At 36.8% G+C, this 27,021-nt stretch overlaps 1 non-coding gene across 1 annotated transcript; it reads right to left on the bottom strand.

The window, feature by feature from the left end:
* Window positions 1-5,488: 5,488 nt before the first annotated feature.
* On the bottom strand, window positions 5,489-5,561 carry Trnar-acg. Its single transcript has one exon. It is a non-coding gene; the product is annotated as a tRNA-Arg (tRNA).
* Between the last annotated feature and the right edge of the window lie 21,460 nt (window positions 5,562-27,021).

The raw sequence follows: 27,021 nt of genomic DNA, 5'->3' as shown, positions 1-27,021 counted from the left end.
ACACCAATAATTCGATTTAATTTTTTCTGCAAACCAGTAAAATGACAGAAACAACCATAAACCAAGTGATCAAGTTTTAATAAGTTCTAGAAGGAAAACGGGATTGTTCAATTTCACTTTGATTTCAGGTTATTTTAGGAATTAAGGCTCGAAGACGCTTTACCTTTGTATATAACAGAAGATGAACACAGTGTTAAACATTTAAGAGTTAATAATATGAACTAGAATAACCAAAAAGTCTTAGTAAACATGAGCCACCAATTTGAAACCATTTTTGCAATCACAAGTGCCTATTTACTACGTATTGGTTATAAGCAAATTTGAACAATCAAGTTCCGAATCTCATTGAATCCGTCACGAGATCTTTGTCTAAGTAATGTTTAACTTTTTCTCATTCTCTGATTGGCTCGGTTTGGTTGCCTTTTCCTGCAAATTTTTTTCAATAGCTCCAGATATTTACAAGAAAAACCCCAGTTTCTTTAGAGTTTCCAATCTAGAGGATCCTCCTACTATCCATCTGCATGGAAAATTTCGCTAAAATTGAAGCTGGAAATCCGATATTCAGAACAAAATAATCAGCTTGAAAACAACAACAGTACATATATTGTTGCCTAGAATAACTTTTTGAATATTTATCAAAAAATTAGTCTGATATCCAGATTATATTTAAGCATGGATCATGGATATTTTCTTCGGCTCAAGCCTGCGTCTTGTGAAAATTAACAACCCCGTTTTGCATAACTCCGTGCTTGCTAGCAGAAGGACTTTTGCCCATAAAATCGGGTTCTCAGAACAATTTCTTAAAAACTAGAGCCACAAAGCCAAACGCACTGAGTATAAGCAGATGGTACGAATAAATTCGCTGCTCGTATACCTATAATTGTTCAAGAAAAGGGGGCACTAATTCCTGGCTTGACTGACATTCTTCGCACATTCGTTCCTAGATTATCATCCTCTATCCGAGCTATTAAAACTGGCGCTTCCCTGAGAAATTGTTTTCAGAATGAACCGAAATCACACAATATTAATAACTTTGCAGATTTGGATAAGCTTTAGTCTAAAGACACCCAGGTCTCCAATATTCCATTCGATAGCCTTAAGTGTTTGAAAATTGCTTGAACCTTGGGAAACTTATCAGATTAAAAAAACTAACAGAAAATTCAACTTTTTTCAGCCTGAATGTGAAAATGTTTACTTTAACTTTGTGACCAGCCATTGCAAAAAACCCAGCGATCTGTTATAGATATGCCTTTCTCCAAGATTGATAACTTAATTGGAAACTTTTGTTTTCGACTTTAGACTCTTTTTAAGTAAATGCTGGCAAAATTCAACACGTAATCTTTTTTGGTTTTTAAGCTAAAATTTAAAAGAAATTGACTAACACCAATCTGCCTACAAAACTTTATTTTAGATTTAACAATCAGTTTATTTAGTCATTCTATCACTCTCACACGAGCCAAGATTTCAAACGGCATCGTCCAAAAAATCGAAATCTTCGAAAAATTACCCATATGAACAAGAACGGGGTCGTAGAATATCAGACCGAACCATGAAGAATCCAACTTGGAACACGACCCAATTTGGAAAAAACCCACGGGTGACAAATCGCTCATTTCCGGAAGCGTAGCTAATAGATTTCGGCGCTAATTGCCTTCCTTGGCCATTTCCTCGGCAAGAAATCGATTTTTTTCGTTGACAACATGTGGAAGGTGAATCTGAAGGCCCGTTCAAGACCAGACCCCGATTGAATCGAGCAAAGTCATCCTTTGCAATTTTCCACTTCTTCCAGTCTTCACTAGATTCTTCCGTGACATGTTTCTAAATGAATACAGATGTGTGAAAGCTTGATTAAAACACCCTGTACAACAAACGGATGAATGAAACCGTCGGAAAAAATTGGACTCAAAGTCACCAAACCTTGAACTTACACTATGCCCTTTGAAGCTCAAAGTCGGTCGCATTGAACAAAGATTGGCCTTTCTCAATACAATAAAAAAATAGTTAAGAGCATCAGGTTGCTCCCGATCTGGCTGAATACAACATTTTTTTCTATCACAAAATGCGAAATTTAATTCTCCTTAAAGCGCTGCAAAATACAAAGACCACCGCTCAAAGTCTCACGGTTAAAAAAAAAATACCTGACCCAATCGGATCGACCCTTTATGGTCATCTTTGTCCTAGACGGTCCAGATTTTTTGATTCGATTAGATTTCAATAATAGAACGTGGGGCTGCCGAGTTTTTTAGCTAAAGGTCTTAGAGCAATCGGTGCTGATTTCATGCTGGGATGGGTTCCATAGAATTTTATTTTGCCATGTTCGGGTTTAATTAACAATGAAGCAAAGTGCTTAATTTTTTTTTCAGTCAGATGAGATTACTAGTTTAGCCTAGAAAGTTCAGCCGCCAAGAAATGTTCAACTTCCAGATCGTTCCACCCGATACGAGAGCTAAGTTTACAGTTCGTAATCGACTTAAGAAAAGGCCTCCTGCCTCAATCCGACTCCAATCTTATTTTCCTTCCCTGACCATCATCTCAAATGTAATTCGCAAATTATCCGGCAGATAACGAAGTTTTCCAACTTGTGAAACTCACACTGTCACAAAGGTGCTGCTGGTCTATTATATAAGCTTCGTCCTGTGAAAGTTTCCTTCCGTTGTGCGAGCTTTTGATGCGCGCAATCCAGCGGCGTCCAATAAATGCCACTTTTTTCTTTAAGGTGTCCTAAATCCGGCGATTATGGGCGACAATGGCATCGGCATTCTATTTCCATTGTCCGGTATTTGTATACAAAGCGATCACATTACAGCGACGATGTAAACACGGATTCTTCTGACCGGATGTCAAAGTGGATCTGAACCCTATTGATTATATCGAAAATCTTTTTAGCTGGTAGTTGTGCCGTGGTATATCCGCTCGCCCGCGTCCCTTCAGGGTCGGATTACTTCATGTCCTTTGGAGTGGTGCGTTTCCTTTGACAAGGGCTGCAACATAATCTTATTGGACATTTTATCGGGTCGCCAACAAAGTGCCAATTTTATGTTATTTATTAAACATTTAAGTAATATTCAAAGAAAAATGTTTAAGTTCAACTGTTAACAAAAGTTTCTAGACGGGCTTTTCCAAGGTGGCTGAGTTTGAACCATTCCACATATTAAAACAACATACGACAATAGCTTCATGTCGATTCGGACACAGTTAGGTGTTTCAACTTTAACTCCATTTCCGTTTTTCCATTTCCAAAAATTAGAAAAAATATCGTTAGTCGACATGGTTGGTCATGACATGAGATTGGTATCGGTCGATAGAGAATTGAAAATTCCATTCAGTCATAACAACATGCGTAGGGAAATTCGAGAAGTTTGCCTCAGAAATTGAAATTTTAATATCAGACACTGAGGTGCAAGATTATGCCAAAATTTCGTGTTTTCCGCCCCGTTTTTGCTCATTTCTCGGAGGCAAAATGAGCAAGAACGCTCATTTGTACGTCATTCTAGAGAGAAATAGATGGCCTTTTTAGCAAGTGAACCATCGATAAGGAAATGTTGGCAGTTTTGTCAAAAAATGCTTGATTTCAAGAAGTTTTATATTTGCGTGTTTTTTTTTTAGTTGCAAAAGTTTTTTAGTTTTAGTTCGTTTTGACATCGTTGGAGAGAGAAATGAAAATTCCATTCAGTCATAACAACATGAGTGAGGAAATTCGATCGAGTGGTTTTAACCCCGAAAGCGAAATTTGAATATCAGACTTTTAGGTGCAAGAATGTGCTAAATTTTTATGTTGTCCGTAACGTTTTTGCTCGTTTCTCCGAAGAAAAATGAGCAAGAACGCTAATTTTTACATAATTCCAATGAGGACTAAATGGCCTTTGAACGATCGATAAGGAAATGAAAGGAAGGAAATGTTGCATGGTGCAAATGAGGAAATGTTGGCCGTTTTCTCAATAAAGTCTTGATTAATAACAACATGTGTGAGGAAATTCGAGTAGTTTTGACACAGAAAGCGAAATTTTAATCTCATACATTTAGCGGATGCAGCTATTAAGTCAGAGGAGGGGTCATGTAGTAGAAATTCAGTGTTTTGTGGTCTATGAAATTAGAAAAATTATCGTGAGGACCCTGGATCCGCCCTTGACTGGAAACGTTCATCAACGTTCAAGTTTCAATGAAAATGTCTCGAAAATTTAAAGTTTGGTTTGCCTATTATTAGGAAGACCAATGTACCGACAGTATTTTTCAGGAAAACAGAAATGTTGCAAGCAATCAACGGTTATAGTTACTGGAATGTTCTATCGTTCCAGAAATTTGCAGTTGTTTGCCTCAAGAAATTCTGGAAGATCAAAAAAAGAGAGGCAAAAGGAGAGACACATATTGCGCTAACCCAAAATATGAAAAGCAATAGAAATTTAAGATTTAGAATCAACTAGAAACAATAGAGAATTCAGCACAGGAAGAAGTTATTGAAGATGAGTGGGATGCTTTAGAAACCACGATGGCAAAGAAGGAAGAAGAGGACATTCTAAAGAGAAGAAACTAACACTAAATATAAAATGGGCATTTTGATTTGGAAAATATGAAATGATCGGTAATGATATTGGGAGCTCTAAGATGAAACAGCAAGAAAATAAAGATTTGAACTAGTAACATATCGATTAAATTTTGCAAGAAAAATTACAAGTCCTTGAAAGAACATGTACTTGTGCATTCATTCCAAAGTAGAAAAATTAATTTGAGTAATTTGCGAAACAGTTTTGGTTGTTCGAAGAAACATTTGCGGCTGGTTTTTAGAGGGGATTGTCTGAGGTCAGATATGAATGAATTTCAGTTCTCGCACACCCTGTAATAACAACCCACGTCTCTAAAGCAGGGTTACTAAAATTCATTGCACGTCAGCCTTATCTAAAATTATGCGTCTGGTCACTTTCATACAGGCGTTTTCTGTTTTTCGCCCGCATCTTCTTGTGTCATCGAACGAAAAACATATGCCTTCAAATTGTCCCTCTTTAAAATTACGGTCCAACTTTACCACGCACCATATTTCATCATCTGAGTGACTTTGATATACGCACTTGACACCGGCTTCTGATCGACCAAAATGTCTTAACCTTCTGTGAAAATCCGTAATCACTTCAGATTCAAAAGAATGTCCTCTTCCATATTAAGCAGCCACCTATGAATATTTCTTTTCCCCATTTCGGTGCACAAAGCCACTCTGCATAAAACATCGATCGTGCAGTTAACGGTCTACTTTTGTTGGCGGATAGTTTATATGAGAAATGTTCGCACTTGCTTCATGTGAGTGCGATTTCGTAGTGTAACAGACCTAACTAACGGCCTTCTTGTGTAATTGAAGAGATTTAACGCAATTTATTCCATCACGAGCCAATGAGAAACTTGCCACATTAAAGGTTCACTTTGATTTGATGCGAAAAAATGAACCGCGGTACAATAATGATCCTAATGGCTTTCTGTTGAAGCTGAAGCAAAAGATGAGCGATCCTGCCAGGATTCGAACCTGGAATCTTCTGATCCGTAGTCAGACGCGTTATCCGTTGCGCCACAGGACCTTGTCACCTGCGCCTTCCCGGCCAGTTTTAAACAAGGGGACTTACCTAAAAATAACTTCGTCTTGGTAACTTATTTTGATTTATTTTCCTAACTGCGTGTACTTGCTATGATTTTCTCTATCTTTCCTGGCTCTCAGTCAAAGGGTGAAGTAAAAATTTTGAACATGGTTTATTTCATTACGTTTCGGCCAGCCAACAGCGCCATCATCAGATTTAAAATTTACACAAACTCATGATTGGTAAAAATCAACGTTCTTTTAGGTCTTTGCCTTCTTGAAACCTTAAATTTGTCTTAAAACCTTAAAATAGACAAATTTAAGGTTTCAAGAAGGCAAAGACCTAAAAGAACGTTGATTTTTACCAATCATGAGTTTGTGTGAATTTTAAATCTGATGATGCCGCTGTTGTCTCGCCGAAACGTAATGAAATAAACGATGTTCAAAATGTTTACTTCACACTTTGGCTGAGACCCAGGAAAGATAAGAAAATCATAACTTGGTCACTTAGTCATGCGAGGCTTGAATGAAACATTTTAAATTTTATACATTTCAAAACTTTGAATTGCCTAACAATCTTGCAAAAATGTTATATTTCTTGTGAAGAGTCTAAGTTCTGATATCCACCTTTCTACATTAGAAACTCGACGATTTCACTATGTTTTGTTAATTAGAAGCGAAATAATTCTCATAAGTACGTGAACCTGGGGTTGTCGAAGACAGTGAAAATGGGCGCAACTGATCAGCTAATTTATGAAGTTTTATGAAAGACAATTCCAGTGGCAGCGCTAGGGGTCAGCGAGGTTCCTTGCATTAAGTAAGTACAGCATTCGCAAAGATGCTGTATTCCGTTTTCCCTTGTAGATTTTTCTTCACACAAGGTGGAACCAGCAGTTTAAGTTTTGTTATTGAAAGCTACAAGAACTGGAAAAGGGCTGCAGGAGCAAAAGCTGGGTTTAAAAACATGATTTAGTACATTTAATCCATCTATCACCATTTTTAAAACTTAGAACATTTAATTCTTTAGCTAACCATTACCAATGTGATATAGTTCCAATTGAGAACAAGACAAAGTCATTGCCAGATACCACTAAGAGGTATGAAGTCACAAATAATTTAAAAATAAACACTTTAACAGATTTCACACTTCTTTTGCACTAAGTTAGTTTAGTCTTCCATGAAATGAATAAACTATGTAATATTTCAATGACAGTACCATCTTCAAGTGCAAGTTGAGAAAGATCTTTCAGCACTTTAAAGAGAATTAAAAATAATTTAAGAACAACTATGAGTCAGGATAGGCTTACTGACTTGTATGCTGAAAAACATATTGCACAAAAATGGATTTAGGTGTAATTATAGATTCGTTTGCTGCTAAACACAATAATACAAGAATGCCTCTTCTAATGTTCTGCGTGAATATCTATTTCATTATTGAATTATTTCACTACCTTATTAAAGTTTTATTCACTGTTTATAATGTTATTCGTTAATTTAAATATTTTACATTTACTTTCGTTTAGTGAAGGAAATTATTCAATTCAAAAAATAGATTTGTTTATAATAGTTTTTATTACAATACTAATGTTCTAGCGAATTTCATTCAGCATTTGTCTCCAAAATAATAACGTTTAAAAAAACAGTTGTGAAATATATTTTTGTAGCATTTAAACCCAAAAATGTTGTGATCAATGAAAGCTGATGTTGTGAAGTGAAGGTATAGAGAGAGCTAAGTTGAGCAGTTCTCCGAAGAATTGTTACAGATGCAATGAGAGGGTTTCGCCAATGAACTGCTCTGAAAACTCAATGGAAATTTTAAAATTTGAAATTTTAATTTATTCTTACCTTATAATGTTGAATGTTGAATTTGCCTTTCAGTTTTTTATGTTACCTTTACTAATTTGCGAAAATTTGTTTATGTGATGTTAATAAGAAAAATATCATTTACAGGTGCGATTGAATATCTCAATTTTATTAAATTATCTTCACAGCTTTGTTTTGTGTACCTACTGCAAAAAAATTCTGCTGTCTCTTATCTACGCTTTATTGGCAACATTGTTAGCAACTCACTTTTATTTTGTTCACTTGATTTTTAGTCAATCAAACACAGCGTCAGTTTTCATTTTAGGGCTAACTTTGTACACGTTGAACAATTGTAAAAGGTGCAAATTACCGAAAATTGCACGTTTGTCAACAGTTGATGATACAAAAATTGGGGGGGGAGGGACCGCTTAGTTAAGATGTAAACGCTTTTGTACCTGCTGAAATGTGCAGAAAATGAGTAAAATTCCATTTCGAGCTTGTTCCCATGGCGAAGAAAGTCGGCTGATCTTCGCCCACATGTTGCCAACTGAATTTATGGGCGATAAGCTCAATTGTGCCATAGTTGTATCCACTGTTTGTTGCATCGATAACGGTAACAATTAAACTAACAAATAAGCCGTGTAACAGGGACCTCACGAGGAGAAAATAATAGCTTATCAATTTACAATTTTCACGCTGCGAGCTTATGGCTCTCGGGCCGTCCTCTTAATTCCCCATAGAAGTCGTAACGTTCGTTTTTAATGCTCCTCGACTAATGTCTTGTTTTTCACATTTGCAACAGAAAAACTCTTCATTCGATTCGATTTTTCCTCAAGCGTTATCAATTGTGGAAGCTATCGCCAGAGAACCAACCGTACCAGCATTTTCTGCATACAAATTAGTTCGGCGCGTTGCGTTGGTCCCGCAAAGGGCCCATATAGGACCCATTAAAAGCCCATCCATCTTCGGGACAATAATTAAAACTTTGTCCGTCTCCATCATCTTCAGGTCATTATTCAACGTCAACGGAACCTTACGGTTTAGCATCGTATTCGACTGACCATTTTTCCGTTTGACCTTAGCCAGCGCACACTGTATATTTTACCGCACCCTGAACAGGTCAAGTCTGCATACATTTTCATGAATAATTTTTTGAATAACTAACCACGCCATTGACAAAACATGTGCATTGTGTGGTCCCTTATTGGGTTCGACAGCGTGTTTGTTTGCCCATCATTGCAATTAATGTACGATCTTTTTTTCGCTCCAGACTGTCAAGAAAGGTCACTGAAACCTGTCGAGTTTTCAATTTGTCAAACACGCTTAAAGTGATATCGGAAAGTCGGGTGTGTTTCCACAGCTCAACCGCTCAACAAAATCAAAGTTATTCGGCCAAAGTTGACCTGGCTCTGGAACTGGATGACTTCCGATGTCTGCAAGCGATTTTGCTTCTGTTTGAAACATTATCTAGTCCAGTTGCTTTGCTGACGATGAATGATGGTGATTTGACAAAAGAAACAATGCAGAATTTTTGAAAGTGTGGCAGTGTTTTCTGGATATCAACGCCAAAAGCATAAAAATAGCCCTCATATCTCAAAACGGTTAATGAAATTTTCTTTTATCTTTTTCCCACAAATTCGCTCTTTGGTCTCTATGAGTTAATGTTGAAGCCAAAAAACTTTATTCCTGAGTTGATGAGCGAACGGATTGTTTGAAAATAAACTTCACTCTAATTGAAAGTCTGTTAGAATTTCGCAATTCGGAGGTAATTTTGATTTGGATCACTTTTAATGCAACCGTTTATATTGAGTTATGGTCTCAAGTCGTTTATGAAGCTGCAGCTTCAATATGAACTTCAAATGTTGAAACTCGGTTTAGCAGGAAAAAATTATCAGCATAAGGCCAAACAGCTTCATTTTTTAGTCACCTTGGAATAAAAAATCTATCGACGAAAAATTTTAAATCTGCTTCGAGGTAGGATTCGGTTTGTTTTTATTGTTTTACTTGTTTTACTTCTTGTGTTAAATAAAAAAAATACTTTTTGATCAATCGTGCGGATGCCAACCTTTCAGAATTTAATTCTCCACCCTGTAGACCTTTACCTGATGCAAAATTTTCTTGCAAAAACCTACACGAACGACAAAGAAACTGGACCCAAGGCTTCAAACAGCAATGAAATTGGTAGCAGCAATCAGCAGTTATCCAGTTCCAAAGTGTGGAAAAGTTTGGGGATGCAACCTTAATTTTGTTGATCAGTTCAGTCACTGTTGGTTAAAAATAAATCATTAGCGCGTCCAAACAACTTTCTCTAGCTTTGAAAGGGAATTGTGTCAACTTCGCGGAAGACTGGAAAATAAATGAGTGTTATAAACATTTTCAAAATCCTGGCGTCAAAGCTTTCAACTGGCAATTGGGTTGGGAGAACGAAAATTGATTTCGAATCCAAACCCTTAGTCGAATATCTCTGGCTCTTATGTAAATTAGAGACCGGACAAAAGCACCATTTCGACCATTTGTTCCACTACAGTTCAACCAAAGAAAAATCAACAACATTGTCGAGAACAAACTCAGATTTTTTATTTATAAGTAGAACTAGCTTGCAGTTGTTCGACGCGCAATTAGATGACTTTGTTCAGTTGTTTAACATTCTCTTCGGGCAAGAATTGACCAAGACCAACCCAGCACAGAAGAAACTTTTCGGACGAATGACCGTGATATATGAAAGCCGCAACGATCACGAGCGACCATCGTGGGCTCGGCCATCTGATAGTCAATTCTAATCTTCTTTCTTGCAATCGTTACGTATCCCATTGTCCCATTTCAATTCATTTTCGAAGGGTAGCCGGATTAAATGTCGACTAAGGTGTTCCGATTCTCACTTAGAAGTCGCCGTGATCGAGTTATTTTTGAATACTGCTGCGGTCGCCCATCATCAACCAAAATCGTACAAAAATTGTTGGTTTCATCGTGTGCTTGGCTTCTTTGTTCCAACTTTTCGCCTCGCCATTCAATGTCAAGCACCCGAAATAACGCCGCTTATTTTCATTGCCAGAACAGGTTCAACAATCTTCAAACACTGACCAGACGCTCTCCAGGCTATTTTCGCCTGGATTCTGCGAGCCGACCGACGCCCAGACGGAAGAAAAGCAAATCGTCCGAAAAAGTGAGGAGTCATTGGCCAGTACGACCCTTAGCTAAAAATATCTTCCATATTGCTCTTGCCCCAAACAAAACAAATTGAATGAGATTTAAAGTGTTGCTTGAGTGAGAGAATGGAAGAGCTTCATGTTAATGTTGTATTGCTCATAAGCCTCAGCTGATCTCACCGTAGCTTATTGCAGTGATTTCCCGACGAAATCTGATAAAACCATGAAAAGTAAAGTCCCCGGCTGAATTTGACACTATAAAAGGCAGGCAACGAAAGGGGCCAGCTGAAAAAAACCAATTAGCTTTGTCCCCCATTCACGGTTTCCAACTTTGAACTGAAATAAAGTTAATAGAAAACAAACGAGTGTAGATACGATCGGAATTAAATTGTTGTGGTGAGTCTGCGGAACGTGGCCTGCATGCCCAACAGCCTATTGTACAAAGACTGTTTTTTTGGCTTTCGTACGAGGGAAACGTGGAAATTTACTCTTGAGGGTCCGATGTGATTTTTCGTTGATTAACCGAGCCTTCTCTTAACTGTTCCAAAAATTTCAGTTAAACGCACGGGAACAATAAGGAAACTGTTAAGGATCGACAATGGAAACTTGTGCTTTATAAGACAACCTTTGGTTTTTTTTATATCTCGGTTTTTACCATTTAAACGTGTAAATGAACCCAGAGAAAAAATTGTGCAGATCATCTAACAGTCAATAGAAACTATTTGCAATGTATTTTTGTAATATGTGATCAACTGTTGCCGTTGTTTTGGCATCATTGTATAGAGTATTGAGAAAATTCGAGTAGTTTTGAGACAGAAAGCGAAATTTGAATATCAGACACTTTGGTGCAAGATTATGCCAAAATTTCATGTTTTTCGTCCCGTTTTTGCTTATTTCTCGGAAGCAAAATGCGCAAGAACGCTGATTTTTACGTCAATCCATAGAGAACTTAATGGCTTTCTTGATGCAATGAACTATCGATCAGAAAATGCTGGCAGTTTTCTCAAAAAAGTCTTGATTTTAGAAAGTTTTAGATTTGCGTGTTTTTTTTTTAATTGCAAAATAGCCTCAAACATGATGCTGCTTTTTTGGAAGTTTCTCAAGTCCCATTTGAGCCACAGAATTCGTTTTGGCATCGTGTATTCATTCTGATTTATTTTCCTGACTGCGTGTACTTGTTATGATATTCCTATCTTTCCTGGGTTTCAGACAAAGTGTGAAGTAAAAATTTTGAAACATCGTTTATTTCATTACGTTTCGGCGAGACAACAGCGCCATCATCAGATTTCAAATTTTACACAAAATCATGATTGGTAAAAATTAACGTCCTTTTAGGTCTTTGCTAAAAACTCAGGCTTTTCAAGAAGGCAAAGACCTAAAAGGACGTAAATTTTTACCAATCATGAGTTTCTGTAAAATTTTAAATCTCATGATGGCGCTGTTTTCTCGCCGAAACGTAATGAAATAAACGATGGATAGACATTTAGGTGCAAGATTATGCCAAAAATGCATGTTTTTCGTCCCGTTCTCAGCAACAAAACATTTATCGGTAACAAAATGAGCAAGAACGCCCCTTGTAACATCATTCCAGAGAGAAGTAACTGGTCTTTTTAGAAAGTAGATCGAAAGTGAAGAAAATGTTGGAAATTTTCTCAAAAAAATTTTACCTTATCCAGAAATTCACCTGAATTTTTTTTTCATAAAATTTCGAATTTGAATTAATGCTAAAACTTTTCGGCCTATGACCTGGATTTGCTGGTTTAGGTTTTTGCTGCTATCGTGATGGATTTTTCATAAAGCGTTTCTTACTTTGACAATTTTGACTCATCGGTTTAAAAGCCAGCCTTCTGACCCTTGAAGAAATCGTAAATCTAATCTTGTTTCAGAGTCACTTGTACAAAGCTTTCAGACAGGCAGATGCTTGACAGAAATGAAGCTAAATTTCTTTAATATGAACTTTTGCAATGCAAAAATTTAACTGATCTGATGAATGAAGACACGCGTCAAAATACACTAGAACTGCAACTTCCGATTGTTGGTCCAACTTCTTCGCGCGCTTCTTAGGTGAAACTGATTAATCCTATCGCGGAGTCAATATTTGTACATATTCCGCTGTGTTCTATTTTTTTTCATATGAAGACGGTTTTTTTGGACTGTTAAAGAGTCATTCAAACAGTTGATACCAGTAAATATTGGACTTAAATATTATTTGTTTTGGTCATCTTAACATTACAAACAGGAAAAAATGGAGTTTTCTCTCTCTCAATAAGGAAGCTACGAATAATACCAAAGTTCGTTAATTTAAAACAGCCGAAATATTCTCGAATAAACTTTTTAGTCACAGGCCGTCCATGCTTGGGCTTCACAGGACTGTTTCACTCGGAGTCGAAAAATTCTACAAAACCTTAAAAAAAACTGTGGGTTTTCCGAGAAAATGGCAAATTTCCAATCTACGTTCAAAGTTTCAGTATCTGTTTCACTTTTATCGCATATTAATGGTTCACAAAAAGATGTATAAAATGTTTATTCAAATTTCCTGTTGCATAAATTTTCCCTAATGAAAAATCAGTTACAAAAATAATTAACTAAATCATCCCTTAACTGTACCCAAACCGGAAAAAAGTCCGGTTACATTCACCCCTAAAAAGGCGTGCTGCATTGAGCAAAAAATTTTTCTAGGGGCAACCGTTCACAAATTAAAATAAACAAAACCCTCATTTTTTGCCCGGGCGCATAAATAATGGGCCTTGTTTGTTTCTCGTTTTTATGAGTTTTGAATTAATTTTTTCAATAGTTTTTTTGCCCGTAATTATAGGGCAGATATACCGAGATATAACCGTCGCTAACAGCTAAACCGGTTGGTCTCAGTTAATTTTTTGCTGCTGGTTCAAAACCTTCAAGTTTTGTGCGAATTTTCACAAATTTCAAGCTCAAAACATTAACCATTTTTTGAAGCAAAAACCAAGGGATGAATGAGCGGAAAAGTTCCCCTCTTCTTGCATCCAACTTCAAACATCGTGCTTTCAAACTGTCTTGCTTCCATATCTTATACCACAGATGGTTTTTTTATCGTGGCATTTCGGTTGGTATCTCCAATCGTATTCTCACCTTGCTTCTATAATATCTAACGGTTAAAATCGAAGTTACTGGATGGAAAAAAATCGGAATTGCAAACAAGAAACAAACAGATACCTTACCGTGAGAAAGATCGTAGCAAACATCTGGGTGAGGATGCATCGCCGTTTTTTAAGGTGCCGAATTTAAATCGCGTAAAAAAGCTCACCCCTCGGAAGTAGGACTGGGCCCTTATGTGGGAAAAAGTCACCCCCTGAAGTTTTTTGCCTTCGTCTAGAACTATGCAAACTAGGAAGCTGCAAAAAACACGCCATAAATCCCCGATAATTTTTCAAGCAATTGTTTCTTTTTTACAGCCCGAGCGGCGATGGTTTACCGTTAGAGGTTCCGAAAAAAGTCCATGTCTTTATAATTGCAATTAAATTTGTGCCAGCTAAAAGCCGGATTTGATTGAATCGATTTCGAATTCTACTAACTGTTAGATGTTTATGGCTTTTATCATATTGGGGACTAGTTTCAGGAGATATCCAAAAAAAATTCTTTCGTGGCCAAAATAAGCGGACTCTTGTGCACACTGAACTGATTTTCACAATAATCAGTTTTCAGTTTTAAAACAGAGAACACTTATTTAGCAAGCAAAAATTAATATATGGGGCTTTTCAACGATTAGCCACATAAACATAAATAACGCCCTTTTAAACGATTGAATAATCTTATTAAAAGAATTGGGGCCTTAAAAGTCCTCTAGAAATAATCAACTCGTTCCAAGCGAGTCGATTAACATCGGGCGCGGCCTTTAAAGACGCGATCCACCTTAAAGTTCTAAAATTAGCTCGAAAACTTCCGACAATGGTTTTTTGGAAAATTACAACGGTTTTACTCGTAAAAGTATCGTAAGTAATGAAATAAAGAACTCGTTACGCGGGTTTTTCATTCATAATTCCGCCGCTGTCGAGCCAAAGGAATTCTCGTTGAAACCGCTTTGCAACGGCTTGAGCAGGCTCCAGTTGGGCGATCACAGCACGATTATTGAACCAGTTCACATTGGCAAGATACTCGAAATTAATTTTCTACTTCTCTCGTTTCCCTGTTTTAATCACCCACAAAATGATAATGAATAAATATGCATTTTTTTGTTTATTTTAAGGACTAAAACGAATTTCGTTTGCTGTACAGGGTGTTTTCAATGAATCAGGCATTAGCGAGAACTTTGTATTGTTATTAAAAGCTACAGCAGCAATTAACATAACAAAAGATTGAAATCAGGAAAATTCGATTAATTTTACATTTTTTGAAATATAAAATAGTACATAATTTTTTATTGGATCGGAGCATCGTCAATTAGTCAAAGTCGAAAATATTATTGAAAATTCATTACTTATTAATGAACATTTGGACCCATTGGTACTGATTCCTAAATTATTTTTTATGAAAGTGCTGGTAGAAGATGCGTCGATGCACTGGCAAGAATTTCATAAAACTCTTCAGATAACTTCTAAAAACGAAAATTTTCAATTTCTAAAGAGACTATTTGAAAATATATGGATGGGAACCAAAGATGCGAAKACTTGGGCAACTAAACTACTTATCAGAATTGAAGAGTTMAAAGTAGGCCAGTAGCGTAAACAAGTAACAAACTAATGACAAGAAAAGGACCAGTTTCAGAAGTTTTGTGCCGCAAGTGACCAATTAATTAGAGAKAAATAATGCTAATTGTGATAAATTATATGAATTCCCAATGCTACTGTTTTTTCCCAAAAAGGCTGCTCTTTATTGGCGAACTCCACGTGAGCCTAAAGACGRTCTTGAAAACGGTCYGAGCTGCAGAGCAAACGTTCACTTACAATTTTGGAAATAAAATCATCAATAGAGTACCAGGAGCTGTTTTCAGCTTTAAAGCAGGAGCAAAGACCAACACACAGATTAGACTATGCATTCGTATCAACTACAGCTTTAATCTGCCCGATGTCATAAGGTACGGATCTTAGGCAAATCCGTTAATACTGCAACTCGGATGGTTCCTGGTGCAATGCGGTTACGATGCTTAACCGGATTCGGCATGCATTTGGTTCCGGTGGCTTACAGCACCGATTTGACTGACTTGTTTACCAGTGCAGCCGAAAAAATCTGTCACATTTGCGTCCAGTCGGCTGTCCTGTTCGCATTGAATGCATCCAATGACATAATGGGACAATGCGGGCAAAAGTTATGACGAACGATCTGTTCCGTCAAAGACAGGGGTGGCGTTCTTGTGTTGGGTCGATTCGCGATGACCACCGATTCCAAACAGGGATGGATCAGCTTTGAATAGCAAAGTTTAACATATGAAATACTTTGGGATTGAAATCTTTAAGAAAATGGTTTACGGCTCCAACTAAGGCAGGGATTTTCATGGTGTTTGGAGGTAGAGAGTAGATTAGTTGGGCATTTTTAGATACATGGAAAACAGGACATCGCTCTAAACGTTTCTACGAGCTTTTGCAACACAGACACAGATTAAATTTCTAATCACAGTTACCAATACTCTAACAGTTGGGAATTTCATATGAGAGTTTAAATTTGATGATTGAATGCAGGTATTAAAAGATCGCAATTTTTCCTATTAATTGCTTAATTATTCCACTAGACCATCAACCAAATATGGGACAATTTCAAATAACCCCCAATAACAAAGTGGAAATTTGAGTCTCAAATGTTCATATCTCCTGGAAATGTGCGATAAAAATACTTTCCTTGTGCTCTCCTGGTGAGCCTCAATAACCCCTGAACAGGGATGACGCGAATTACCAAAAGGATAGCTACAATTAGTCGAATAAACCTCTTCTCAAAGAGCTTTGATTTTATAGACAGTATGAACCAGACAACAAAAGTATGTAGATTTTTATGAGATGCCACCTGATTCACCTATAGGAGTAAATGAAAATTCGTATTTTTTTCAGACAATTTTGGTGAATTACGACTCCAAAACATCGTCGGAAATTATTGGCTAATGAAGGAAATAACATTATTGTTACATTTTGGACAAACGTTTATTATCTATCGTGTGTAGTGACCGATCTGAAAAATCAGAACATTTCACTTTTATATGTGAAAAAAGACTTCAGATTCTACTCATTTTGTCAACAGTAGTTTTTGATTTACATTTTTACATTTTGTAGGCAGATACAAAATTATCTCTCATATGCATAGAGTGATATTTATTACTAATTTAGCAGAGGCAACTTTCAGTTTTCCCTTTCCATTAATTTACTGAGAATAAACAACACATCAATCATGTAGGAGATTTTGTATATCGAAAGCCTTCAATAAGAAGGCAAAATTTTTTTGGCAAAGTTGATCGACCACAATTAATGTCTTGTTTTGTTGAAACAATTGGAATACTTTTAAACCTTTACTTATTTTTACTTTTTCGGAGATTTCGCAGATTGCAACCCCACTGTTAGTGTCAGCTCCTCAGAAACTTATCGTGTTTGCATTATTTAGCTGATGCAGATTTTAGCAAAAAACATATGATGTTGCGAGCCAAGTCAATTTTTAACAAACCGACTACATTATAGTATCTGATTTGCCAATAGTTAAAGTGGCTCAAAGATACATTATAGAGCAAAATACTCAGCGCTCTATTTTGACTTCTTGATAATGTAGAAGAGGTGCTAAAGGAAAAATGTATTCATTTTTTGCGAAAGAAGGGCTTCAGTCGAACGGTTTCAAACCAGCTTAATAACCGCTAACTTGAAACACAGACTTTTACATTAAACAAAATGTCATAAAACGGAGCCAGGAATGGCAAGAAAAACCTAAAATTTAAACAGGAAAAAAGCTAACATGATCGGTGTTTTTCAGCGAGTTTTCACAAAGTTTACCCAAGAAATTAACACTATTCATAAACCCACCCTGAACATGACATCGGATTAGAACGTTCTTTGGCAAATTCGATTCAAAAATCGCAAAAAGGAGATTAATATTTTGGCAAATACACTCTTCCAATATGCGGAAGTTTCGTCAATTGATGGCGCAAAGTCACTGCACAAAAGTGCGGGACAGGCCTGTAAAATGGACATCCCAGGTGATTCAAGTAATTATGCACGGAACCAAGGCGGTACCAAGGGCTTGGTCGGTTTCCTTCCACCTTCGCAATTGTTTGTATTCTATTACGAGACCGCAGTGGGCGAAACAATGGTCAGTTTTGTCGATACGACGGTGTAATTTATCTTAACAACCCAACGATGCTTCGTTTGGCTTAAGAGAGATGAATTGTTGGCCTGTATAACGCCAATATGACCGCACAGTGTGAAAAGTCTAGCGCGCCGAGAAACTGCATTCAAAAAAAAGATCGAATAACCAACCGATCGTCGTCGATAAACATCGACAGCCTCGTCATTATCGTTTAAAATATCGTGTTTCCCGTTTTTGTCCCTAAACGAAATTTGCCGATTGGGAGCATTGTGCGCCCAAACAAAAATTGGACCATTTATAATATTTCTAAGTGACACCTCAATGGAGTGTCCGAGACGTAACGACACGTAATTCAGTGAAAAAAATACGCAACTCATTGGCAACTGCCTTTTCAGGACAGTACTGGGACATTTGCGTGGAAAAAAAGCCATTAAATCCTCCCTCAACCATTCCTACTTGGCCTCATTGTTGTAAATTCGTTTGTTGCCAAAATCATTCAGAAATAAAGTTAAAGCTGGAATATGACTTGTTTCGTGTTGCTGAGATGTCTGACATTGTCTAAATTTTCGAAACTTTCGTGTTTATAATAATACGATTTGAATAAAAATTTTATAAATAGCAGGCGAGATTTGGGGATAAACATGTAAGTTTCCCAGCCCATTTGTCGATATTTTTCAAAAGTAAGTATGATCTTGTAAATTTAAGTAAAGGTAAAGTTGAAAGTCGTAACTGTAGCAATATAGTGTTTTCTCATTAGTTGACAAAAGAAACTGTGAAAAGTAAAGACAAGTCTGAAAATAAAATAACAATTTGAACAACGTAGATCTAAAAATTTCTCACATATACATAAACGGCATATACAGGATGATTTGGTGCCAAAAAGGCAAGTGAGCTTGAATGTCCGTAACCTGCTGGCGAAAATATTAAAATTTTCAATTTGGAGAGGATCTTTATTTTATATTATTCAAGTTATCTTCTTATTATATCATATCATTCAAGTGTAGTGTGAATTTTTTTGAGTATTAAGGGGTAGAAAATGGAGGATAGGGCGCCGGCTTGCCGAAAACTGGTAATATCTATTTATAATCTATGAGGCTTGAAGTAATTCTAGTTTTCCGAAATCCAACTGAAGTTAATGGCATTTTCATTTCTCTTTGTTTGCTCAGTATTTCATTTCATTTCAAATATTTAAACTTTTGACTGAGTCTCTGTAATACTAAAGAATGTTTTTCTTTCTTTCCAGGTGGCACAATGCAGGTTTCGGTAAGTTTCGCATTACTTTGCCCCTGGTTGGAAGTAGATGTAGGTCTTTTTGTCCCATATTATTGACTTAAATTTTATTATATTTCTACATGTCATATTTATTCGACAAGGAACGAGGAGGGACGTTCTGGATTGAGTTTTGAAATTTTTTGAATTTTCTTTCTGTAAAAAGAATTTAAACCAGACATTATACGTTAACGAGCGAATAAGGTTCTTTACAGGACACTTTTTTGATATGTATAACTTTTAACTTTCTGTTGTGAACTATACTATTTATTGCATTGGCAAGTAATTTTGGCTGCTTTCAAACGTTTAAATAGCGCAGAATCCAGCGAAAAATGCCTAAAGGTAGGTGGAACTTGTTTATTGCTTTGTGATGGTTTTAGAGCTGGTTCTTCTGGGCTTTTTGGGAGTTTGGTAACTTTTGAAATATCGTGACATTTAACGAAGTTACTGGCAAAATAGTGGAGATATGCACAAAAATATTGGTGCTCCGCCAATATTTTGAATTTATGAAAAATGTTGAAAAGTGGCCGAGTTACAGGGAAAGAGTGGAAGTATGTGCAAACCTCAGACTTTTACCTTTGCCAATAATCAGAGCCCCTTTCCTTCCAAACTGTTGCAAATACAAATTTTCTTAAACACAGTAAATTTATCGAGAATACACCTTGCAAACCACCTCATGTTCCATTTTGAAAATGAGTTAAGCGAGGTGAAAAATCAAAGTACTTATTTTGCTAGGGAAATCGTCTTTTTGACCTTCAACTCATCATAACTTCCAAGTTTTTCAAGCGATTGTAATTTTGTGAAACACAGTTTTATTGAAAATCCTACGTTTTTCAATAGATTTCTGCATTTTCCCCTCGGCCCTCATTAAGAGTTATGCAGAAAATTTCTACAGTGAAAAAGCTGATTTTTCCTACAAATTGCGCCCTTAAATCCACAAAAGAGTCATTGATAGGTAACCTTTGGTTGCCTTAAAAACTAGTCTTTTCAACCTTTAAACTCCTATGACATTCAAGTTTCTTATCCGATTTCAATGTAGCAAAATAAGATTTTTAGACAAAATTACTCGCTTTTGAACGAAGTTTCAATGATCCCAATCGGGACCGTATTAAGACAGTTACTTATTTGTTCATACTGAAGAATCTGATTTTAACCTTTGTGCTTATATTATTTTTTTAAATATTGTGGCCATATTTTAAAATTCAGTAGCAATATAATATTGTTATTTTTTCTTTTGGATACTTTGATTTGCTGCTATTTGCAATTTTTAAAACCTGATATAAACAAAATTTCTAAACCAAATTTAGGCAATAGATATATTTCAAATTTTGATTATTTATGTCTTTAGTTTTGAAACATAAAATGGAACAGAGTCAAACATTACGGCTTGTAGACAATGAATACTGATGTTGTGAGGTGAGGGTATGAAGTAAAATTGGTCCATTTTGCAATAAAACCCACAAAATGTGTGTACGCATTGAAGTAGACGTATTTTAAGCATCAATTTGATCTACAATTGATGAATATGAATTACATGAATAAAAACAATAGTTTTTAACTTTGCCCTTCTAAGGCGTTAAGGCGCGAGCCACCCAAGAGTTACTTTGAGGAGTTGACAAAACACAAACTTAAATCTTTTGCTTGAGACTGGCTTCAAGACTGAGTCAAAACCGCAAGCCGTGTGCCTGTTTTGTTCGTGAGAAATCCTGAAAAATCTGGCGACTAAGTGGAGCAGGATTTTTATTAGGGAAAAAGTAGTAAATCGATCAATAAATGTATTCATTGTTCGGTATGACTATTAAGTAGAGAATGGTGTATCTTTGCTGGGGGTTGACGGTCGTTGGGGTGGACGAACACATGCAGAGAAAGCTGTACAAAAAGGAGCCACACGACCGACGACCTATTTTTTTGGGGGGGTCCATTGACCCAACGCAATTTCGCAATTCTGCGTAATAATCGCATCAAAACAGCTGCCGTCTAATGGACAATGCGGGGGCTGGACAACCACGCTCATGGAAAGTCGCATTTCGTTCCAAGAAACCCAATATCAATCAGTTCGCATCTAATCAGCAGGAAAAGGAAAAGGACGTTTGAGCACACGATTTCGGTTCGAGCAAAAGACGAAACGCCATGGTACACACGTGGGCACCGTTCATGGTCTTCTCGGATGTGTCCCCTGTCAACTTCTTCTTAGATATCGCTCGGGTTCACTTCGTGACACGTGACGGAACCTAACAGGGTACCGGCGTGATACACGAACTAACCGCTGGCTTTCCTGCAGATTTGGCAGCTTTTCATATGACTGAGTGCAGGCGACATACCACCGACCGCTCCATTTTAATTAAAACATCAATTACATTATTAGGGCCGGCTCTAAGCAGGATGACGGGCAAAAATCCGCGGATTCATCAATGAGAGTGCGGAAGTGGCCGGCGGCTTCTGACCTCCACTGATTGTCACAGATCGCCGCTTCCTGGGGGCAATTTTAACTCTTTATCAACGCATTGATACTTACTTCAAACGCATCCTGCAGGATTTAGCTATTTGAGCCTTAAGCAAAGCTCAATTTTTTGCCCACCAACTTATGCAGTGAGTTCGAATGTGCTACAAGCCGCATGTTTGTTAGGAAAACTTGTTGATTTCTATGTTTCTGGGCGGCAAAAATTAACTAAAAAATGCCAAGATATAGAAATGAATTGCACTCCAACAGGTGTGTAGAAGATTTTTTTGTTTTTGAAGCCGAAAACACACATTGAACTGGTGGACTTTAATTCAGTCTTTTCCGCATACAAGAAGCTCTTCAAATTTCGATTTTCCCCTTTGAGAGTTTTTTTTTGCTATAAATTGACCAGAGTGTACACGGTTTCTTATTACGTCTAACAGGTCTGATGCAATCGCTCTTACGTTTTTTGCTCACCATGCTTTCATACATTTTTTTAAGGAATTAATTCTTCTATTTTCTGAGCCTTTTCCCTAACATTTGATGGACTAACTCACGGCCTCTTAAATACGTTTAGACATATTTTACTGATTTTTTTAGTAGGTTTGCAACTCCTATTACTCGTGAAGTTGAAAACACAAAATTTTCCAAATTTTTTGCAGTTTGTAACCAAAATATCGTGAAAAAGTTGAAACATACTGTGTCTTTTAACTAAATCTGATTTGAATTTGTGAAAAATCAAACTCCTTTGCTTTGAGTGAATCGTTTCAACCCACACCCTTTCACTGATGGTTGATGGTACAGAAGTTATATTCTCAAGGGACAAAACTCGTTAAAAAACGCTCGCTTCCACAAAGCGAAAAAATCAGATGCAGACCTTATGACCAGCCACACATTGAAAATAAGTCCATTAAGTACACACTGTACACTAATACCGACTGATAGTGAAATTTAAATTAATAAAACCCAACAACTTTTCTTTATTCTAATGTCTAAGATGTTACGAGAATTGCAAATGATTCAGTTAAGAATTTGCTAAAGAAAATCCTGTGTTTTCGGAGTCAACGTTTCTGATATATTGTAGCCATCATCAGGTCTCGTGAATCAAGTGTTTGCCTGTGGTAAATTAACCAAGAAAATGATAATGGTGCAAAGAAAAATTTTCATCACTACATTCTTTATATATACGTGAAAAATTCGTGTTAAAAGATGCGTGGAAAAATTATATATTTTTTAAATAAGACACCATATTAGGGTTAGGAACTGTTGATCAACAAAGCCGGGCCTTTTTTTAATTCGCGCAAAAGTTTACACAACTGGTTTGAAAAATCGCCAAAAATCATTTTGGAACTGAAATCAGTTGAAACTCTAGAAGCTTTGTTAGGTAACTTTTGTTTCATTTCTTGCGAACTTTCTCCGCTCAAGTTGAAGAACTGTTGAGGTTATGGGTTTTTAAAAACTATCTTGGAAAAGTTGGCACAAAGCCGGCTTTTTGGAAAATTGCCAAAACTCAATTGCGAAGTGGAATCATTTGAAGCTCTTGGAGCTTAGTTAGCTGACTTTGATCATTGCAACGTTTGCTTTTTTACGAGAAGAAATGTTGAAGTTATGAATATTTAAAGAACGTATTGCAAAAGTCCAATCGCAAAGTTGGCTGAACTTAATAAATAATTTCCACAATTCAATCTGTAAGTGAAATCAGCTGAATCTTCAGAAGCGTCATTTGCAAACTATTCTCTAGGTCGGTGCCTACTTTTGTCTCTCTGTGTGAAGAAATGTTACAGTTATGGACTTTTAAAGAAACGACTTGCAAAAGTCCTCGCACAAAATTGGCCAAAAGGCAATGGCGAATTGAACTCAATTGACACCTTATAGGCTTTGTTCGGTCGCACTGGTTTAAGTTTAGGCAAACTATTATCCCTTGGTTTGATTAAAAGTACGGTTGAAAACTGGCCAAGATTAAAGCTGCAATTGGAATCAGTTGAAATTTTCGAAGCTGTGGTGAGTAGCCCTGGTACATTTATGTCAACTTTGACTAATTTGCTTGAAGAAATGTTGAAGTTTTGGTCGTTGGCAGTCCAAACGCAAATGCTAAACTTTGCTTTTGCTAAAATTTTAAATTGGAATAATTGCCAAAAATCAATAGGCAATTGGAACCAACTGAAGCTTTAGAAGCTTGATTTGCTCACCTTTCTCCTGGTTCGTGTCAACTTTTATCTCGCTCTTTGAAGAAATGTTTAATTTATGCGCTTTTAAAAACGCCTTGCAAAAGTCCGTGCACAAAATTAGCCAAACTTTGAAAAATTGCCTAATCTCAATCTGCACTTGAAGTGAATTCGAACGATGCAGGCTTTGTTAAGTTGCTCTTCGCAATGTTTCTGGAAATTTTCATCAATCTTTTTTAAGGGAGATTATGGGCTTTTAAAAAGCGTCCTGCAATAGTTCAATCGCAAACTTGACCGAACTTTAAAAAATCACCAAAAATGAATCTGTACCTAATTGGACTCGATTTAGTAAGCCGATTTGGGGTTTCTTTGGGTGAGTCTTCTTTAGGAAGATGCCAACCTCCGATTTTCTAGTTTAAGAAATGCTAAAGTTATGGACTTTTAAAGAGTTTGTGACAAAATTTTGCAGCAATTTTGAAAAATGGCATAAAGTCTTGTCCTGTTCTTGCAATTAATTAAATCTTTAGAAGAAAAGCGTCATTTAGTGACTATTCATTCTTAGTGAAAGTTTATGTCAACTTTTATGTACATATTTGAGGAACTGCTAAAGTCACAAAGTTGATTGAACTTTGAAAAATCGTCAAAAATCAGTCGGGAATTGAAAGCAATTGAAACTCTAGAAGCTCTAGTTGAGTTTTGTCTACGTTCATGCCAACTTTCAGCTCTCTAGTTAAAAAAATATTGGCATGGAGTTTCAAAAAACTTCTCGCACTTCGACAAACTTCAGCAAAAAGTTTTCTCAAATTTTTTTTTTTTGGAAAATTGCCAAAATCAATCTGTAATTGGAATCATTTGAAGTTAAGTACCAATTTCCATCTCTCTAAATGACGAATTGTAGTTAGAGTCTCTGACAAAATCATTTTTGCCTACGGCCTATTTTTGGAAGATTTTTCGCCAGGCCCCTTCGTCCAGTATATTTTCGAGTAAAAAACATCGTCATTTATGCTCCAATCGCGTTCGGTCGTCGATTATAGAAATCCCCGTAAAGTGACGGATATCGGGCCCATTAAATCTCCGTGGATAATTCTAAATGGTACCATTGTTAGCAGTTTCTTTAGTACAAGGTACTTCGGAGATTATTATGGCACTACAAAGGGGTCAATGTATATCCAGCTGGGCGTTCTATCAAAACCGATGTGTTTGTCGGATTGCTAAATGTGGAATTTCGTGACCGCGGGTTGAAACCGCAAGCTTATGGGCTTTTTTAAGAAAAAGGTTTTGATACGGTCCAACAAAATCGGAGTTTTCAGGTTGAGGATGCCGCCGAAAATGGGGATGGGTGGTGCTTAGCTTAAACCTGGCCTAGCAATTTTTATCGAGTTCCTCCCTTACATTTCCTAACAGGTTTTCGTGAGTTTTATGTGCCATTATCTGGAACTTTTGAGGAAAACTCCTTTGAGGTTCATCCTGGTACATAGGTACTCACAAAACCTTTTTTAACTTAACAAAGTGTTTAACGTAAGTTTAGTAAGTATGTGATTTCTTAGTCAAAACGTAAGATAGAATCTATCACCTAGTGTGTGTGTACTAAGTTGGGCCCATTTTCTGGGAAGTTTGAGGAACATACGAAAAAACATACTCGCGCATGTTTCTCATCCGATGAAACGAAAAGTTCCCACTAAATATAATTGTTTATGGTGCAAACAACAAATTGAGTTGCTTGAGCTCCAATGGGCAATACGTTTGAACGATTTTCTAATTCCGCAGAAGCACTGATAATGGTACCGGATACTCTAGCGGTTTCCTTAATAAAAATCGTCGTTCCAGTGGACGAAAAAACCGAACGTCACAGTGCTAGTTTCTCATCTTTTGTGGTGCCGAGTGCGTGACATCGTTGTGAAACTACTGTTAAACGTAATCGCCAAGTCACGCCTAGTTTATAGACTAAAATGCTAAAATATCGGCCATTTATTCACTAAAATATCTTCAGCTTGCCGGTTGAAAATAAAGATTCGTTCGTTTGGTCGTCAGGCAAGCAATAATTTATTTTATTCGTGAAGTAGAAGGAAGTTTATGGCGGGTTCAGGGAAATGTTGCGACCACGTGTATCGCCGTCAAATCAGACGCTCATCAGACACGCAAGAGGGTTCTCCGATCAGGAAACATGAAGAGATGTCCTGAGCAAGCACACGACATCGCCAAAGCGGAAAAAATTGCACAATACGCGACACGGTATGACTGAATACGTCTTGAAAAAGAGAATAACGCAATTTCACTTCTGCTCCTGCATATTGCGATAAAACTCTTAATTTTTCTAAAGTAGGTTCTTTTGCAAAATTTTTGAAGACAGTTCAGGAACAACACCTATTTGCATCCGGTGTTTCCTCTACGATGATGGATGTGGTGCAGCAATAATTACTTTTTTCAAAATTGAATAATCATCATTATCTGAAAAAACCGAGTGTAACTCAGGTGAGAACGGCGGCACGTAACAATGGCTAATTGCGATATTCTGGTCAACAGAGAAGACGTCCACTTGGGATACTCTCATAATTAAGCACAGGAAACTGTTCTTTCAGCGGTTCGCGTATTATGTTGGTGATTCCCACCAGCGACAATGGACATTAGAGAAGAACCGGTGAATTTCATTAGTCTCATTCGAATTGAAGCATCATCAGTAAAGTACATGCCACTAAACGTACTTTTAACAGCATTAAAAAAAATGTTGTATTGCAAAGTCAGTTTGTGTGGTCACTTAAAAATCACTCGCTGCATTCGATTTACCTACAGCAAGTCTGAGCCCGATGAAAGGAAGCGTGTTGTTGGATGAAAATGTTGAAAACAAGAGAAGGGACTCGAGCGAATCGAGTTGAAAGTTGAAAATCCAATAGCTACAACTGCAAACCTTGCAGTTTAAATTTTATATTTAGATGCAGTTGAAGAGAACAAATGGTAATTCAACTCATACTGGTTGACTACTGGTCAACTCATACTCATACTACATATTTATATTTTCTTCTTCAAACGCTTCCCTTTCCTTAAAAGTTGTTGCTCCAATAGTGTTTAAACCAAGGTTTCATTTTTCTTCTCTGTTCCTCTGTGTGACTGCGTTCAAATTGTAGTCATTGCAATGAATGTAGCCCAGGAATTCTGAATTTTTTGCTGCAACAAACGTCATCAATTTTCCACTGTGTTCATGCGCCTTATGACTTCATTTGCAATTTCAGTGGTAAATTTTTAAGCATCGGATGTAGATCGTCATTTTAAGGGCTTCCAACTTTAACTGTCTCAAAAGTCGCCACTTAATTGTATTTTATCTGATTTTAATATCCGTTTTTTTTTAATTAAAGTCACTTTATTCAATGTTTGCCTCACTCTTATATTTGTGTG

Source organism: Dendroctonus ponderosae, unplaced genomic scaffold (genome assembly GCF_020466585.1).
Source record: "Dendroctonus ponderosae isolate FM_Combo_2020 unplaced genomic scaffold, Dpon_F_20191213v2 Dpon_F_20191213_1, whole genome shotgun sequence".
Taxonomy (NCBI): Eukaryota; Metazoa; Arthropoda; class Insecta; order Coleoptera; family Curculionidae; genus Dendroctonus; species Dendroctonus ponderosae.
This window is presented reverse-complemented; position numbering and strand designations above follow the sequence as displayed.